Source organism: Pygoscelis adeliae, unplaced genomic scaffold (genome assembly GCF_000699105.1).
Source record: "Pygoscelis adeliae isolate BGI_AS28 unplaced genomic scaffold, ASM69910v1 Scaffold67, whole genome shotgun sequence".
Classification (NCBI taxonomy): domain Eukaryota; kingdom Metazoa; phylum Chordata; class Aves; order Sphenisciformes; family Spheniscidae; genus Pygoscelis; species Pygoscelis adeliae.
In genome coordinates, this window is record NW_008825271.1 from 8,148,098 (window position 1) to 8,166,874 (window position 18,777).

Genomic DNA, 18,777 nt, shown 5'->3' on the forward strand with positions numbered 1-18,777 from the left:
GGTTCTGCATACATAGCTGCTAATTCTATACAGCCTGAGGATTCTTTGAGGTGAGCAACCTAACCTTTTTGCAAAGGTGTTTGCTGAAAGTTTGTAGTCTCAGAGGTTGGTATTACTTTCGCACTCCTATACCAGACACACTTGTGGCCCATTATTTCTGTGTGTACACCCAAACATATTGGGAGAAAAGTTCAATGTTTTAGCAAAATGCCAGTCCGCTCAATACCATTGAAAGAGATTTTTTTTCCCCAAGAAATTGTGTGCCTTATTTTCTTCTCGGACGAACAAGAAAAGGCTTGGGTAGTCCAGCCTAAATAGGAACGTTTGCCCCAGTGTATAACAAATCTGTGAGCATGCATCAGTAGATACCCACAAAATAAATTCGTTGCACCAGAACAAAGGGGTACTTATTAAGCTAAAGGCAAGAAGGAATAAGTATACACAGTATATGCATATACTGTATATCCAGAATATTCAGCTTCAGCAGTAATTTAGTACATTTTGGACAATGTGCTGAGTCCGCCACTACCGTCTGAGATCAAGTAACGTACTTTGAATGGGATTTTCCTTTGTATGCATCTGTGTTACATGATAGAAGTTGCAAAGTCTTGTTATACCAGACCTCCTTTCTGCAAGGCATTAAGGAAGGAACCTTGGGAACAAATGAGTTCTAGAAACTAGAATCATCGAATCATAGAATAGAATCATAGAATAGTTTGGGTTGGAAGGGACCTCTAAAGGTCATCTAGTCCAACCCCCCTGCTGTGGGCAGGGACATCTTCAACTAGACCAGGTTGCTCAGAGCCCTGTCCAGCCTGACCTGGAATGTTTCCTGGGATGGGGCATCCACCACCTCTCTGGGCAACCTGGGCCAGTGCTTCACCACCCTCAGCATAAAAAATTTCTTCCTTCTGTCTAGTCTAAATCTGCTCCCCTTTAGTTTAAAGCCATTCCCCTTGTCCTGTCGCAACAGGCCCTGCTCAAAAGTTTGCCGCCACCTTTTTTTTAAGCCCCCTTTGAGTACTGATAGGCTGCAATAAGGTCTCCCCAAAACCTTCTCCTCTACAGGCTGAACAACCCCAACTCTCTCAGCCTTTCTTCACAGGAGAGGTGTTCCATCCCCCTGATCATTTTCGTGGTCCTCTTCTGGACCCGCTCCAACAGGTCCGTGTCTGTCTTATGCTGAGGGCTCCAGAGCTGGAGATTGGCCTTCTGGGCTGTGAGTGCACATTGTCAGCTCATGTCCAGCTTAGGGTCCATACCCCCAGTTGTCTTCCATGTGATAGTGGAGGTATTTGACCTGATCTTTCTTCCCTCTCTGTCTTCTGATGAAGTGACAGGGGGTAAAGGACTGGCTGTGAGTGAAGGATGTAAGACAGAAAACTATAGTTTAACTGAGTATTTTTCTCCAGGTGATTATTTCAGCATGTACACACCCTGAGCCTCTGCAGGGGCAAAATGTTTTATTTTTTTAATTACCTTTAACCTTGTGCTTGGAATCGCTTGCAGACACAGCTCGGTGAAGCTGCAAAAGATAGATCTTGAGCATCAAGCTCTAGATGTGCACCAGCAGCATTCCAGGACTGCAGAAAAGCACATCAATTTCATCCCGCAACCATTTTTGATATCCAAAAGACATTTTTGGGGACAGTTACATGCTTTTTACTAGATAGACCTATTCTTTTGTTAGAATAAAAAAGGCTAACATTATTTCCCATTTTGTAAAGTTTAGAAAAGTGTCTTCCCTTGGTTCTACTTGAGAACTTGTCTCAGTTTTCCGAAATGAACTTCAGAGCTTTATCCCTAATGTTGAATACAACTCCTTGCCCTCCAATTTTTAGGATTTCCTAAACTCTCTATAAGCAACCAATTAGCAGGATCCTGGCAGAGTTTCAGCATTCACTCTCACAGTTGTCAGTGCTACCAATACCTATTTGCTATGGCCTTTATCCATGTTTAATTAAAATAAACACAGATAGTTTGATCGGTAGACAAAAATACAGATATAGGTATTTATGTAATGCATGCTGGATTGTCTCCGAGTTCCTGAGGCAGTTTTGAGGAGTTAATGATAGACAGTTAAGAAAAACTGAATCCAATCAATTGGAAGACCAATTTCAATTCAAAGTTAGCTTTGATATGAGGAGTGTTTAGTTAGCTTTGATAAGAAGAGCGTTTATTTCCTCAGCAGCATTTGGAGGGTGAAATATCCATGCTTGGATCCTGTAAACTGTCCTCCATTGGGCACCAAAAAGGCTGTAAAACAGCCCTGAAACCAGGGCATTTTTCATCACACGTGTTGTGATAAGTATGGGTTGGTTCTGTCTTGACCGTGCTGTCTGGCTCTCTGCTGACAGCAAACCCCTCACACTAACCTCCTTGCTAGTGGTGGTGTTTCCTCAGCTTCAGCAGTTCAACCCCTTGCAGGAGGTTGTGTGGGTCTGAAGACCCTTTATCCCAGCTGTGTACACCAGGGCCTGGGAGGAGACAGGGAAGGAGTGAGGCTCAAAAGCTTTCTGTAAAACCTCCTTTGAGTGCCTGTTGTCTTTGCTTCATGGATGAACAGCTATAGGGCTGCCCTTAACAAAGAGGTGACAGAGTGTAATTTCACACCTATCGCAAGCGGCTGTATGATTTCCCAAAGGAGCACAGGGACGGCTGAAACCCGCAGCCCTTGGCGGAGATGCTCTGCTGCCATGCTGATGATGATGGACATGGTGTAAGATCTCACTGGGGCCTCACCAAGCACTAGTGCACTGTGGCCTTGTCTTGCCCTAAAGCTTTTGTGTAAGTTGTCACTGATAAAAAACCCAAATAAAAAAAATGAGACACCCTGCTGCGAGGTTGGGAAAGGGGGGAGTCAATGTTCAGCTCCCAGACTCACAGCATGGCTAACAGTGCGCTCTTGCAGCTCTCGCCAGTGGAGACAAGGACATGGCCCTGGGGGAAGATGGTAGCTGTAGCCATGGTGCAAGCAGTCGCTATGATGCAAGGAGTAGTTTTTGATGCTAGCAGTAGTCATGATGCAAGCAGTAGTTACAATGATAGCCATAGAAGGGATCTGCTGGTTCAAGGGACCTTGGAGAGGCTGGTGGGCAGGGGACAGAGCCCATGGCATGGTTCCTGCCAGCTCCTGAAGACCAGCTCTCCTCCTGCCTGCAGAGCTGAGCCTTCCGCCCCAGCAGAGAACCAGGCAGACGGTGTATGAAATCCCATGGAGATGGGGTCAAAAGTTTAACTTTCTACCCTCGCTCCTTACCTAGTCACACAAAACTTCAGTTTTTTCAGGAGTAAGAACTGAAGGTAGCTTTAAAACTGTCTTCTGCCGATTTTGCTGCAGGGGTCCCCTTTGCTGTCAAGTTCAGTTAACATTTGTTTAAACAAGAGATGTAGATACCTGATAAGTGGCAGCACCTGGCTTAAAGATGCATTATGGACAGCAGAGAGTAAACAGAGCAGCTATAAGATTCCAGTGTGCAGAGGTCAAGACAACATCTGTTTTGCCTCGTGTACATATTCATACATAGTTTTCTGCTCTAGAAGCCACTCAAGCATCTAATAACTTCCTGCTCCAGGTGATGTTTCAGCAAATTGTTTTCCTGCTCCACTTCAGTCAGGATTTTTCTAGCTTTGGCAAAGTGGCTAAAATATCTACAGACTCCACATGCCACCCGACGTAATTGCAGTGTCACAAGTCTCGGGCTGGAAGCCAGCAAGAAACAAGTTCAGCCAGGCAGGGAGGGGGACGGACGCGGAGCCAGCAGTTCGAACAGGGGTATGCCAAACCAGTGCTGCTGTCAAACACGTTAGAGCTGCGGGTCGGCCATCCACCCAGCCACCCTTCCCATAGCTGCGTTAAATAATACCTATATAGCCTGGTAGTTTTTCCTTAAAGCATTGCCTTAGTCTGTGGTTATGGATGCAGACTGGGAAGCCACCTTTTACTTTCAGGGCTACCAAACCAAACAGTATGTCTGACGTGCAGCCTTGCCTCACGTCTTGCCTGCACCTATCAGTTTGCCCCCATTTAAATTGGGAGTGTTGGGTAAGGCCATGGGTTAGACCCCAGAGACATTGGATTCAGCCTCCTCTCGGGGCCAGAGTGCAGACATTTTGTTGCAATGAGCATCTCCTAAGTCATTAGTCCCATTTAAGCCAAAACAGTTTCATATTCTGCAGATAAGGACTTCATATTCTGTTCCTAAAAATTAATAATTGAACAAGTGTATCTGATATCATATTTTAGTATTTGTGTTGCAGTAGCAGCTAAAAACCCACCAAGATCAGGGATCCCTTGCGCTGAATAAAGATACAGTGAAAAACAGATTGTAGATAAGAAACATATATTGTAAATAATTAACACCAAAGGAAAAAAAATTTGCAATAATTTGATCCATCCTTCTGTCACACTTTTTTTCTTACTTGTCTTCCATATCTTCTCACACTCATACGCATCTAGTTCATTTTTGCAACTGGGCTTTTTCATCTTACTCCATGGGGGTCTTTTTGGTTTGGTTTTTTTTTGCTAAAGGGAAAATACGTGCAATAGCAAACACTATGGGCAACGCACGCTTTTAGGTATGTAGGCTTCTGTATACTGGTGAACAATGTGACAGTCGCCCACTCAGACAGATACCTGTGACATAACTCTGTGTGTGTGTGTGGTTATCCCCCATTTGCTTGTGGTATTTCCTTCAGCACTACTGAAATACTTTAATCTTCCTCCAGTTTGGCAGTTGGTTTATTAAATGTTTATTCATTTTCTTTGCATTTGGGATGGAGCTGAAATTAGCACGTCCATTTTCTTGTTTAAACAAGAGAAACTTCAGTGTAAATAACATCTTGTCACACAAATGCATTTTTGTCCTTCCACTGATATCAGAACAAAATGAAGGATGATATTTGTGGGGAAAACAAAACCAAACCAAATCTCTTTCCTAAAACCAACAGAGGGAGCACAAACCTTTGGGTTTTTGTGAGACTTTTAAAAATAAGAGGTTGTATCTACCACATCTTACCTTTCCAGTGAGAGCACAGCAGGTTTAAAAGCTGTAGAAATGTTTTAATTCTTAGAAACTTCTTCCATTGACTGCAACAACTTGCACAAATTTTGGATTTAGCTAGTTGTGTTCAGTATGTTCCTGCTGTTGCAAAGGACTGGTTTGTGCTCTGGAGCAAGGAGGCACCTTATTTGTTATTCTTGTCATTCAATCTCTTTAGTTTCCTTAGGCTTTTTTTAAATACAAATGCAAAATGTACCTGCCCTCCTCCCTTGTCACCACTCTTTCACCATCCCCACCACTGCCATGGTGCTGCTCTGTAGCTCAACAAGCTCCGCTCTCTCCTTCTGTTGAGTGACTCATATCACGGCTGGGAGTCTGCTTTTCCCACAACTCATTGTGCAATGTCCCTTTTGAACATTTGAGTAAAAATATCATCTGTTAGAAATGGAAGGCTTGAGTACTCTGCAAGTAAAGCATGAAGATGGTCTGGCTCCTCGCTCTTTCTGTAACGGGCTTTATCCTTTCACCCTGTTATTTACAGACGAAGAAGCACCATTCGTGTTAGTTCACAAAGAGGTATCTAGGATGGTTTTGGGTGGTTTCTTAGAGCTGCTGAAGGACAATGGGACAGGTTCTCCAGTGGTGTAAGTTAACGTAACTCCATTGAAATCAGTGGAGCTACAGGTAGAATTGCTGTCAATGATAGTTGTGCTTGGATGTCCTTCTAGAAGACATGCTCCAGTTCTAGCACAGCTTGTTCAGAAAGATGTAGGTGCATGGATGTCTGTGATATCCTGAATGCAAGACAGACGTGCAGACAGTCGTGTTCAGCGGGTGCGGGAGACCTCGTCCCCCTTCTCACCTGGTGTTTAAAGTCAGGCAGATCTCCATGTGCACCAGGGCATTGTGCAATGTGTAGCTGTGTAGCTTACTATGAAACGTTGCCTCTTTTTCCACAGTTGTGCAAGGTTCAGGTCTCTATCTATTCAGACATTTAAAACAAGTGACCAGATGCTGTAGGCTTACAAAAGCACTACACATAGCCAGCTGTGCCATATAAATCTTGGACTTCTTTTTTTCATCATCAAGCTGTGGTTTGTTTGTGGTGTCTCATTTTTCCATCATCTAGACATTCCTGTCCGTGCTTCCCATTTATTTGTTGGGATCACATAAAAACGTAGCTTTATTTATGCATATGCTCTAATCCAGAACATAAACTGCTGCAGCCGACTCATCATGTATTGTCTGAGGGAATGCACATCGTAAAGTGTATACGTCACAGCAAGAGGTTTCTTATAACTCTGTGCAGTCCTTTTAACTGGATCTCTGCTTTGGCCATCTGTTCTTTAATATTATAATGAATACTTCACACTTATCGCTGCTTTTGTTTGAGGATCTCTCACTTCTTTTCAAAGGTGATTAAGTATTATTATTATCTCAGTGTTTCAGACAGTGTAACCAAGGCACAGACAAGTTGGGTGACGTGCCAAGATGATGTGTTCGGCAAGTGTTAGAATTAGACCTGCACCTCCAACTTTCTGCTTCCTATTCCTCGTTGCTTCATACAGTTGCAAGTGCGCTATCAGTCAGCCTGCAGTAACACGTCATATCATTCAACCTGTTCTTTGACCCAAATGCTATCAATTGGGTCGATCAAATATTCTCTAGTTTGGCTACCAGCATGTCACGGTGCCTGGATACACTACAAAAACCTCGGTGGATTTCAGCATCTGCAAATACTCTCCAAAAAAATTTTTCTATTAGAATTCTCCAAGTAGTTCAAGTCCGGTGCTGACATTTCCAAGGGCTCAGGTTTAGCACTAAGCACAAGTAGGTGATGTTTGGGAATATATTTGAGTAATTAATTGCCTACACACCTTGACTAAAGTACCTATAGAATTGGGCTAATAAAGAAAGAAAAGATTTGTGATTTGTAAATTGCATTCTCAAATCAAATGCATCGATTTCACCCTCCTGATATTTTTGTTGGTGTTTCCAGAGGCACCAATGTGGCAACTTAGCTGGATGGTGTTTAGATGCAACAAAGTATGCAGGCAAAGACGTCTGTACAAAAGCAACCATGCGCATTACAATCATGAGCACTGAACTGGAAGAAAATGGAATTCAATCAATGAACATACAGATTAAGCAAATTGCAAAACATTCCTGTATAACGTTAGGAATGGGCTTTCAGCACAGCAGCTCTGCCTTTGAAAGCCTGCTTCTAAAATACCTGATAAAATCAGGCAAGCTTCAGTGATCATCCCCTCTACAGATATAGTAACTAAAAATGGACAATAACCCTAGTGCTGCCAGGATTGGCCTGCTTTCCCCCTTAGCTTCGAAGGTGGAGGGCTTTAAAATAAAGACCAGATATATTGCGTATGCATCTTGAGGAAACAAAAGGCTTAAATTGTGTCTCCATTTCAAGACCGCTCATTATCAGAGTGTCTAATGTGCTTCCGAGCATGATTAGCTCTAGTGGACTTGTGTCAGTCACCTGTTCCCCTCCCACCCTGGGTCGCACATGACTTTGTGTGACCCTTGAGTACGTTTGTCCAAGTCCTGTTGCCTTCGGATGAGAGACTAACCTCCAGGTACCTTCCATTCTAGGTGGGCCAGGTGAGCCAGCGGGGCTCGGAAAGGGCAGGGTATGACCCAGATACTCAACGATGTGGATGGGATGGCGAATGTGGGCTGTAGAGTAGAGCCAGTGACCCACTGATAAAACTGAAATGATTCAGAGGTTGGGATCAATGGCCTGAGGCTGCTGCTCAGCCACAAACTCTGTGAATTGAGAGTACTAGGTGTTGGGAGTGAATATATCACAGTCAGTCATAGCTGAAATTTGTCCACATATTTGTGAGTAATTGCCAGGCAATTTTGTAGAATAAATAAGTAAATAGCAGCATGGAGTGCTATTTCTAGAGGATTTACCGATTGGAGAAGCACCAAAAACTGCAGAGAAGTTTGTCTGCAATAAGATAACCACCTTAACACTGCTGGTGAGCACTGCACTGCCATCGTGCCGCCGTTCAGTTAACAAAGGCGCTATACTAGAGATTAACTGTTTTGATCTGTGCATCCATCCAGCAAAGAGATGGTCTTGGCAGTGTTCACCTGAAGGGTGGCCCAAGATAAATGTACTCTCTGTGTTTCTTTAGCAGTCCCTCTTCATGAGTCAGTGCCCTGGCATCTGCTCCCAAACTGTTCCCATCCTGTTCAGAAAACTGACCTGCATATAGATTGGTCTTAATGATCAAATGTTTAAAAATTCATTGCACAAGAACAGCTGAAAGCAGTTGATTGGTTTGAACTTTATTGTATGCACCTTGATTCCCAGATCCGCAGTAAAGGGGAAGGTCAGCTGGTAAACATTTGAGCATTTAAAAATAAAAAGGGATGGATTTCCCACTACTCAGGCCTTTTATGTTCAACCTCAGTACAAACCTGGATGTACTGAGGTATTTCTCATGTGTATGATTTAAATCCACCTGGACACTGTGGGCCACATCTTCCCTCAGCTGGTGTAAATCAGCATAGTTCCTTTGAAGTTAATGAAGAAAAGCTAACTTTGCACCAGCTGAGGATCTGGCCCAGTGTTGCTGTAACTTATTATTTCAAGAATCCACAGATATTCCTGAGAAACAGCAGAGCATTTAGAAAGACAAAGTTCCTGACCTGATTATTCTAAAAGCACAGTCTTTCAAGACATTAATTGCCCCAAATTCCCTGTGACAAGCTGAGCTGGAAATCTCAGTATGGGGTCAGACTTAAAGTTATACATAAGGACTCAGAGGGAATAATATACCAAAAGAAATCAAATATCAGTCGTTAATATTCTCCCCTCTTCTTGATGGTTCTTTATTTTATTTTAAATATAAACTTCAAATATATTTTAATTTTTATTCTGATTATAATATTGAAAATCCAAAAGCATTTTTATTTAGCGTCATAAAATGGTGGCAGAGTGCAAGAGTAGCAAACACTATCTTCATTTTGTCGAAGTATTTACCACATTTGAGAACCTGAGTAAGATTAGGAGCAAACCTGCCATAAATCAGATTTTTAGGTAGATTGCATATGAAAAAGTTGCATGGATACATGATCAGGGAGCTGATCCCAGGCAGCAGGAACATTAGGAGGGCAGAAACAGTGACGGAAAGAGGATTTGCCTTTTGGGAACCTGATTGTTTTTCCTTGATTGGCCTTGAGCATAGGTGGGAGATACCCAGCGTTTACCTGACCACAGAATGCGGCCGTGTGATAGCAAATTGCTCAGCGCTGCCATGAATCAGTAAATAAATACAATGTGTTCTGTGAAGACATCTGCAGTTTGTCAGGCTAATTGGTCCGGGAGCATTAGGTGATGCACATTACTCTGTCTTTGATCCCGCTGCCTTAGTGTGCATCTTTCTCTTAAGTCAAGGGAACAAGCCTTAACCACACAAACCTCCTAGGACACCACAGCCATGGCACCCAACCCATGGGAACGGAGCGGTCTGCCCCAAGAAGGGGTAATTCCCCATAGTGCTCTTCTGCGTTGGCCATGCTACCGTGAGGCAACCGTCCCATGGGGAACGCACACCAGGTGTAACAACATCCCCCTGGCACTTCTTCAGGCTCAAAAGCACGTCTTGGAGAATGTATGGTATTAGTGTGTAGGGGCTCCTGTGCACAAGACCACCTCAGTCCCATGTCAGCTTTTTCAGGCAGGATGTCAGCGGTGGCAGGCACGGGGCTGAGTTTCAATAACCCCGCTCCCAGCGATGCTGGGGGCAAAACTTCTTAACTTTTAGTCTGCAAAGCCCAGGTCAGTTCTTACCAGCTGGAGCTCCAGGATTTATTATTGCTGTCTTCCAACAAATACACGAAATTCACTTTAGTTCAAATCATTCAAGCGTGGCAGCTCTAATAATGATGTTTTAATAGCGTCTACAGCGTTAAAGTTTGTTGAAATCTGATATCTGACACTAGCTAATATAAGCAGTATCATCCCCTTTTTAATAAAACTGTTACTTTAATGAGGAACTCAGTTGTACTTTACTGATAAAGACTAATGATTTTAAACATGACTTTTTTCTCCTGTATTTGTGATTTTCATTTTAACCAAGATTACTCTGTTATTTCAGCATACAAGCAGTAATGTTCTCCCATCTAAGTACATTTTGTTCACCTCAGAGAATTTAGGTAACTAATTATCCAGAACTACTGAGGCGGTTACTGTTTGCTTCCTGTTCTATTGCATAGTAATATAAGTTTTCTGTAATGGAACAAAAATAATCCAAATTCTTCGCTCTGTATTCCAGTGGCTCCCTTTTAAAATGCTTGGTTATGTTGCCTGAAAATTTTTTTGTAATGAGGACTCTGGATCAGCTTAACAAGGTTAACATTGTTTGGGGGGTTGCAGATGTGGACTTTACATCGTTTTTAATGAAATCAAGCCCAAAAGAGGCTCAATAAACAAATGACAATGTTTGGAAAAGAGAGGAACTCATTTCCTTTGATAGGGTGCAGGGAATTTAACCAATCTGTGTTTATAATTACTGTCTGGTTTAGTTAGTGCGAAAGAATCTACTTGTTACCAATTTATAAATAAACAAACTAGACCTGCTTTTTCCCATTCTGCAGCAGTCTTGTTAGAGTTTATTTTCTTTTTATTTCACTACAGAGCACTTACTGTACGCTTAGTGCTTAAATTGTTTTGGGGTTTTTTTGTCTCCTTTAAACATATACTGCTACTTTCAAAATTCTGGACTGCTTTGCAAAATTTGCACCTTGTCATTATATTTTCTATTAAATACTTTTACTCTATCAAAACCATCATTGTTAGTTAAAAATAGTCAGGGGTGGGGAGGTGGGAGGGGAGAAATCTGTTGTCCACATTTTGATCCTTGGTAATTTACCAAAGATATCATTTTTCTTGGCAGCCTCCTATATAGGCTAAGTTGCTACTGCTTAGTTAATTGTAAACCAAAATCAAATTAACAGTCTTTGCAGGTTTTGGCTGCTACAAATGTGGAATTTTAAGCAAATTAAAAATCCAACATTTGGACCACCTAAAATGACGCAATTTACTATAGTGGAAATTAGAGACTAAATTTTCAGTTACTTAGTGTTGCAGACACCTCTAATAGATCTAATTTTTGTATAGTTCTTTGAAACTGTAGTCATGATTTATGATTCCTTTTTCTTCTTAATTTTTTCCATGAAATAGGCAGATTTCATTTTAAAATCTCTTTCTATTTATTTGGAAATGAAGGTTCATTCCAACTTTGCACTAGCCATAATTAACCATAAGATACTTTTTTTTTTTCATTTATATACAAGGAAGTAATTTAAATTGCAATCTCTTGCTATCTAACAGTAGTCGCAGAGGTACAGCATTATTTAGCAAGTGACTGTTTTTGTTCCTTTGCATAACTTTGTGTTTTTATGATTTTGTGAATTCTTTGTAGTTACCACCAGGTTTCTTTAGCTGGGATGTGAGTTTACTTTTGTTTTGGAAATTGCATAAATCTATCAGGAAATTCTGAAAAATCAATAAACTAATTTTATCGTTAGAGATGTGTAAAGCAGTAAGCACTTTCCAGATGTGGCTGGGGATAGGAGCAAAGAAAACTGCTCTGTTCTAGGAGAGGAAAAACTGTTGACATTTCTTTGAAGTATAATCTCTTTTGTTTATTTGGGTTTTAATAGCTTCCAGCAGTTAGCTGCATATTTTTAAACTGATGTTGCTTGCATACTTATTTTCTAAGGTTTGTGAGTGGCATTCATTGACTGCCATATGTTTAAAGGCTAACCTGTATGTTGATGAATGAATGAGATTGATGAGGAGAAGAGAGTTTTAACTAGAGATGGGCTCAAACCAAAATGCTCGATCCACACATTACCTGAACTCTAAAGGTATTTGAAATTCAAACAACCAAAGCTGGATTTCACAAAGGATTATTTCATTTCTGACTTCACTGCTGCTTACTGAGGACTCTGGGTGCTCGGCAGGAATTAAAATATCTAGGTAGAAAGTCTAACGCTTTCAGTCCAGTGTTATAAATTGCCATTTTTCTCCAATTAGAAATTCTCCCCATCAAAAAATTGCCTAGAAAGTAGCTAACCATAGAGTGCCATGAGGCCCCACTTAAGCCATTGTACTTTCCTAAAAGGCCTTTTATCAAACAAATGTCCTTGGTCTTCCCTCCACCCGGGACTAGGGAGCATTTCCGATTGGGATCCGGATGCCGCTCATTGATTCATGCTTGACATTAGCTAGGATCTTAGAATACCATTCTCACCTCCCTGTGCCAGAACTGCTAGAATATTACAGAAGAATTACTTTGTTGATAGATCACTGGAGAGTAGGATTTGTGAATAAAACCCTTCTCTGACTTCTTGTGCTTTGGTGGAGTATGAGGTTTTTTGGCTAAATACACAAAAGATTTTAGATACTTAATTCCATAGGTTTCAGGGTGAAATAGGTGCCTATATATCTTCTGGAAGGCTGGACCTTATGGTCCAGCACCCACCCATGTCCATGGGAAGCTTCCCACGCTGGGTGAGTCCCGTTGTCTCTCTCCACCTCCTTTAGCCCATCGGTAAAATGGCAGTAGAAATACTTACCTAAATCCATAATGAGGTTTCAAACTGTTGGACTGGAAAGTGCTACGGAAGTGTGAAGCCCTAATGAAGAGAAGTGCAATTATCCCAAATGTATGAATTTGCAGTGTAAGAGTTTTTAAAGAAGTCATTATGATTTCATAGTACAAATGTACCTATTCAAAAGAATGGCTTTACAAATCACCTATTACTGTAATAATAGCTATTTTGAGCTGAGATATCAGGGTACAATCCAAAGCCCATTAAAGTCAGTGCAAAGACTCCTACAGATGCTAGTGCATTTTATGTCTGTCTTTAAGCACATGCTTAATATTCAAGTCAAAGAGACTTAAGTGTCTATTTAAGTGTTGAAACAGGCCCTAGTCCTTCGTCTCATCTTAGGCAAAAATACTTCCTGAATGAGGCTTCATAAGGCAACGTAAATCAACTACACTGCAAACCCTTCTGTCGTCTTCACTTCACTTTCTGAGCATGTTGTTCCGGTGCACAAGGTAAATACTTGCACCGCTGGGAGTACTAATGTGGAGTTGGCATTGCATCTTGTAACTTATTGGCCCAGCGAATATGCATAGCATATTAAATGAGTTATTAAAAATATTCATGTGATGAGCAAATTTAACACACAAATCATTATAGCTGGTCTAAGTGACTGAAAATGGGTTGACATTGAAAAATGAAAACTATTTTGGAAAGTAAGTGGAAACTTAAAAAAAAACCCAAAACAAAACTATACACAAGCTCTTGACATTTCCTAATGATTTATGTAACATACTGCATGAGAATACAGTTTAATTTGATTTCAGATGCAATGCTGGCTGTTGCCAAACTCGAGCAAACAGTAAGCATTTCAGATTGAGAGTGGCCTAAATTTTTTTTTTGCTACAAAAATAAATAAGATCGACAACCAACTTCTCACACAGTCCAATCAATAATTTTTATTACTTACAAGGATGTGACTTGCTATGAAATGTTTTCTGTGGGAAAAGTCTCTTTATATAAATCCAATGCAGCATTTCTGTTTCGAAAAACTATCTAATTGTCCGAAGTGCTTTAAAAGTACAAACACTAATTATGTATGGTTTGATACATTTTAATGGTCTGTGAGTTCTACAAACAGTCAGGGAGCTTAGCAAATGAACTTGCATTTGGTTTCTGGTTTGGAATCCATCACTAAACAATGCTCCTTACACATTAGTAATAAAATTATTCTAAATGATGCTACTTGAACAGTTGCTCTAGCTACATATTAAGATTTGCTCTGTTTTTCATGTGTTTTCCATCAAGGAAGTCTGTGGTTACCTTCCTGATTCTGCTGGACTGGAAAAACATAGCTAATATGGTGTGATCTGGAGAAAGCTTTGATGCAGGGGCTTTACAAATAAACCTCCAGATGCCATATGGTTTACATTCATCTCTCAATTTATTTCCTATAAATGTCTATTGAATATTCCATTGAACCAACACATGTGAAACTAGAGCTGGAAAAGAGAGCGAGGTATAGAATGCTTTGTGGCAGCATGTGATTATCATATTTCTTTTCCAATATTGCTACCAGCCTTAAACACACGGTAAATTAGTCAAATGCCAAAGTTCTCAGAGTTGGGGTGGAAAATAAAGAAACAATATTTTAAACCTTAGAAAAACAAACACTCCTCTCTCACATGTTGTAATGTATCTCTCACAGTAGAGCTAGTTCTTCTCTGCAGTAAAACTAACTTGTGTGTTTGGTTTCTGTCATTAGAAAATTAAAGTCCGGGGGAACTCAGTTATGGGAAAGAAAATGCTGCTAAAACTTTGCAAAGGAAAAACAAATGGAGGAATGAGAAGCTTAGATGTATGTTTGGGCTTGATTAACTAATACCTTGTATCAGAGCTCCCTGCCCTTCTTAGTTTCTCTTCTTTCTGAAGTCAGGCAGTGTAACTTAAACACGTCTGACTAGCACATCTCAGTCAATGGGTCTTTCTTAGGGCTATATTTATTCAAGAAGAGCTCCGCTTCTCCAAATGTTCCTCATGGTAGAGGTGGCATCTCCAGAAGAAACTCTTCATGTATTATTTGGAGCTTCTCTATCTCTGTGAGCTTCCATGCCCCGTGTCCCCTGGCCCCTGCTCAGAGCGCCCTGGCTCCAGGTGCTTGGCTATTGGAAATTACATCTGAAAATTAAAAGAGAAAGACCCCATCTGCATACAGATGAGGAAAAAAGCTGCTGTCGAGATGGACTAATTTGTTTTACAGAGCTAAACTTTTCCGTAACCCTGCTTTAACGAACTTACCAGCTCGGACTTTTCGTTTATTCAAAGGAATCTGTGCTGCATATAGAGGAGCTTCCCTCTCCATCCAAGACAAGTTGGTTTGCATTTATCCACACATCTGTCTGAGACTGAATGTAAATTTCTCACCTACACAGACTGTCTACATAAGGCCTAAAACCCACTTAAGACCTGCTTATGCCTTACCAAGCTTACTAGCTCAAATACCATAGGCAGGAAATCTTTTGCCCTTAACTCGTTGAAACTATGAATTTATCTGGAGGACTCAATACTGCATATAGTCTGTGCTGGTCCTCTATAAGTAAGCTTATTTTACCCAAGGAGCCCTGTATAAACGAATCTTCAGATCACTGACCGAACATATTAGAAAATGACTATTATTCATCTGTCTTTATGATACCAGATTGAAAAGCTCCAGGTCTGCAGCAGAAAGTTCTATTCATTGTAGCTGAAAAACAGGCTTCATTATAATGCAATTTCCATAAATAGCAAAAACAGTTAGGAAAGCAAACCAAGTCCACAGATGAAAAATAAGGTAACTAAATTTTTTACTCCATGCATCATCCTCTTATGTTCCACTGAGGCTAGGCCTGGGAAATCCTATATTTAACATACTAAACTTTCATGTCTTCTACAGGGATATTACTCAGATATGTTTGGTTGAAGAGATGAATGGAAAAAAATGTCTTTGTTTATCCTCAGTCATAAAAGATGTTAGAGACACTTTGCATGTATTTTCCATGTTGTTTTTTATTATTATTATTATTGCAAAACAGAAACTGCCAGATGCTGCTGGGCAGAAATCCTAAGAGTTTCCTTTGAGAACTAAGATACTAGATTATTAAATTTAAAAGTCCAGAAGAATAGACTCCTACATAGTCACAATGGCCATGCACAGGTTCTGACGAGAGTATTGTATTGTTAAGAAATTTGTCAAAACAACTTGCATTTAAGAGAAAAACTAACTGCTGGCAAGCAAATTATATTATATACCAGTGTGGAAATGTCAGTCCTTTCCTATTCAACTCCAAGTGCAATAAAAAAGGACTTTTTACTGTTCCCATGTACAGTAAATGTAATAATTTTCATTTTTGTGAAGTGTTATCATTTCTACTAAATTTCCTCTCAGTGACTCACCAGAGTTTCTTTTCTTGGCAGTTTGTTACTACACTGTCCTCTTGGATGCAAAAAAAAAAAAAAAAAAAAAGGAAAAAAAGGAAAGCTTTCAGTATAGGATAGGGTGGAGATTTTTCAACGTAGTAAGTAAGAAATGACAATTTTAACACATCCTTATATGTCCCATCAGTTTTGAGCGGAATGAAGCAGGGCTGTGAGGGGGTGAGTCCTCTTCATCCCGCCTGCCAGCTCCCCTATTCCCACCCCTCAAGATCTCATCCTGGACAGACTTTCCTTTTAATTTGCCCTTTAGTCGTTAAAGCACTGAATAGCTCCCAAATATACAGGCAGCATGACGTGCTCTATTTTAAAAATACTCTCTCACCAAGTACCAAAGGAATCCTGGAACAAGCGCATCAAAAAACGAGGATCCAAACCCAAGTCTTTTCTCCCTTTGGCTTCCCGTCTGCCTGCTGCATGATCCCACGTGGGCCCTTGACTGACACCTTCATTTCAACCCCAAAAGCTGTTTTGCTTGCCTGTTCCCTACCTCTCCAGCTTCGGATGTCTGGGAAGCAAAGCTATTTAAAAACTAGCACTCCTGTTTGTTCTCACCCCTATTTTCTTCCCAAAGCAAAATCCTGCTGCAGTTCCACTCGCTGAGCTGTTGGGAATGAGAGACCATCCTGAAAGGCCGGGTGGAGCTGCAGCCCTTGTGCCGGTGTCCCAAAGTGGATGTGTCTCCTACAGCCAGCCGAGGAGGGTGACGAGTCAGTGGTGCCATGCCTTTGCTTACCTGTCTTCACCCAAACGGAGGTGGCTTGCATTGACAAGGAGGGGTGTGCCCAGTTCTGGTGTGTGTCATGAAATCCACTTCAGGGTTGATGGCATAACCAAGCTAACTGGGTTATAGCATTATAAATGAAGCTTACATTTTGCACAAAAAGCCTGTGTTTGTGCCCAAAGCAGTGCCATTCTTTTCTTTTTTTTTTTTTTTTGCACCTGTGCAGTATTGGGCAGGATGCGACCGGGAGACAGCACTGAAGTAATGTGATAGAAAGGCTGTAGATGTGGAACAACAATCGCATAGATAATGTTGCTAAAAACAAGGCTTTCTTGTTTCTTCAAACTAAGCTTAAACAAGTTTGACTTGTGCAGAGCCCCGGGGTCATGCTGGCCTTCAGCGTGGGTGATCTTTACCTCTCCCACCATCAACACTGCTGCTCTTTTCGGCCAGGAGTCTCTCCATCATTGTGAAATTTCCAGGTCAGAAGTGCTCTGGCATTTCCTGAGCTGCTGTATGGTTTCAACAACGCTGTAGCTGTTGCATAAGTTTGTACCTCTTGTTTTGTACCTCCTAGGGCTCAGTCATGTGTCTGCTGCTTAGAAATAATTATATGGGTTATAAATGCTTTCTTACATTCTCCCATGATGGTCAGCCAACTATTCATATTCAGCTGGTATGTTAAAGGCATTCTAGGCGTTTTTTCATACATGTTCGAGGTTTTCAGACACATTCTTCTATGATCACACAGGAGCGATGGCTCTGCTGCTTTGTCCTAGGTGGAGCCTGCCAAAGATCTCTTCCCAGAATGATCTTATTCGGCAGAAGCAGCATGGAACAAACTCCCCAGCCTTCTAGAAACCGTGCTCTCCCTCGGATAGTTTCCTTACTTAGAGAAAAGGAAAAACATCCCAGGGTCATTCCCCGCACTACCCATTAGACACATGACTATGGGAATAGCCTATTTGGAAGCTTCAGCATTTAGCAATGGGAGGGGTGAGCACAGAGACGTCTCCTGCCTCTCAGAGCCACGGAGGAAGGTGGCACTGTGTTCAAGGTAGAGAAGTGGGGAGAGAAAGGAGCAGTCTATCTCTTGACACCAGGCAGATGGGGAGGAAGAAGTGGATTTTTTTTTGCTGAGCTTGCAAAACAGTGAATTCAGCCAGGATTTACACTCTTACCTGCCTCTTTCATCACTTAGTCCAAGAATTTATTCTCTAAGATCCCAATTAGCTGTTGCTTGACAGTAGAAGCACTGAAATTCAGAGGAGACTACATGAAGCCTCTCAAAGCATGGCATACCCAGAAGTCGTCAGTTTTCACAGCGGTTGGCAGTCTAGCATGTATCTTGTGGATGCATGGTTTCCACAAGTCACATTTCTTCTGCTCATCTGGCCTGTGGAGCAAGTATGAATTCTCAGACCATGGCAGATGGAGACAGGTAAAGGGAAGGGAGATAATGATCATAGCCATGTCCGTCAAAACACTTTGACTGTTTTCAGCTTTAATTTATTATATAGCTGAATCTTTACCTCCTTACTCCCAGGAGATTATCTGCTGGCATTGTAGAAGGCTTCTGGGATTACAGAGAACTTTTTCAATCTTGTGAAGCTCTTGCTGGAGTTAACTGAATATCTGTGGAGCACAGAAAGAGAACCAAGATGAACACAAATCTAAACCTTAAACTCTAGTTCCACTGCTGTGTTGTGAAGATCATCTGCTCCCTTGAAAACATAACCTAAACCGATGAGACAGTTAGCAGAACATGGACTGGAGTAGAAGTCTACCTCATGCCAGTGGGAGCCATGACTGTCATAGCCTGGTTTCATGCTTACTCTGGTGTTCAAATCTTCCTTGCCTTCGCTGACCTCAAGCTTTAACAAATAATTAGTTAGTCCATGAAAAGATGGTCACTGCAGAAGAAGAAAGGAAGCCTGTACCCTTTAAAGCAATATTTATGCTGAAAGGTGGGACATGCTCTTAAAGAGT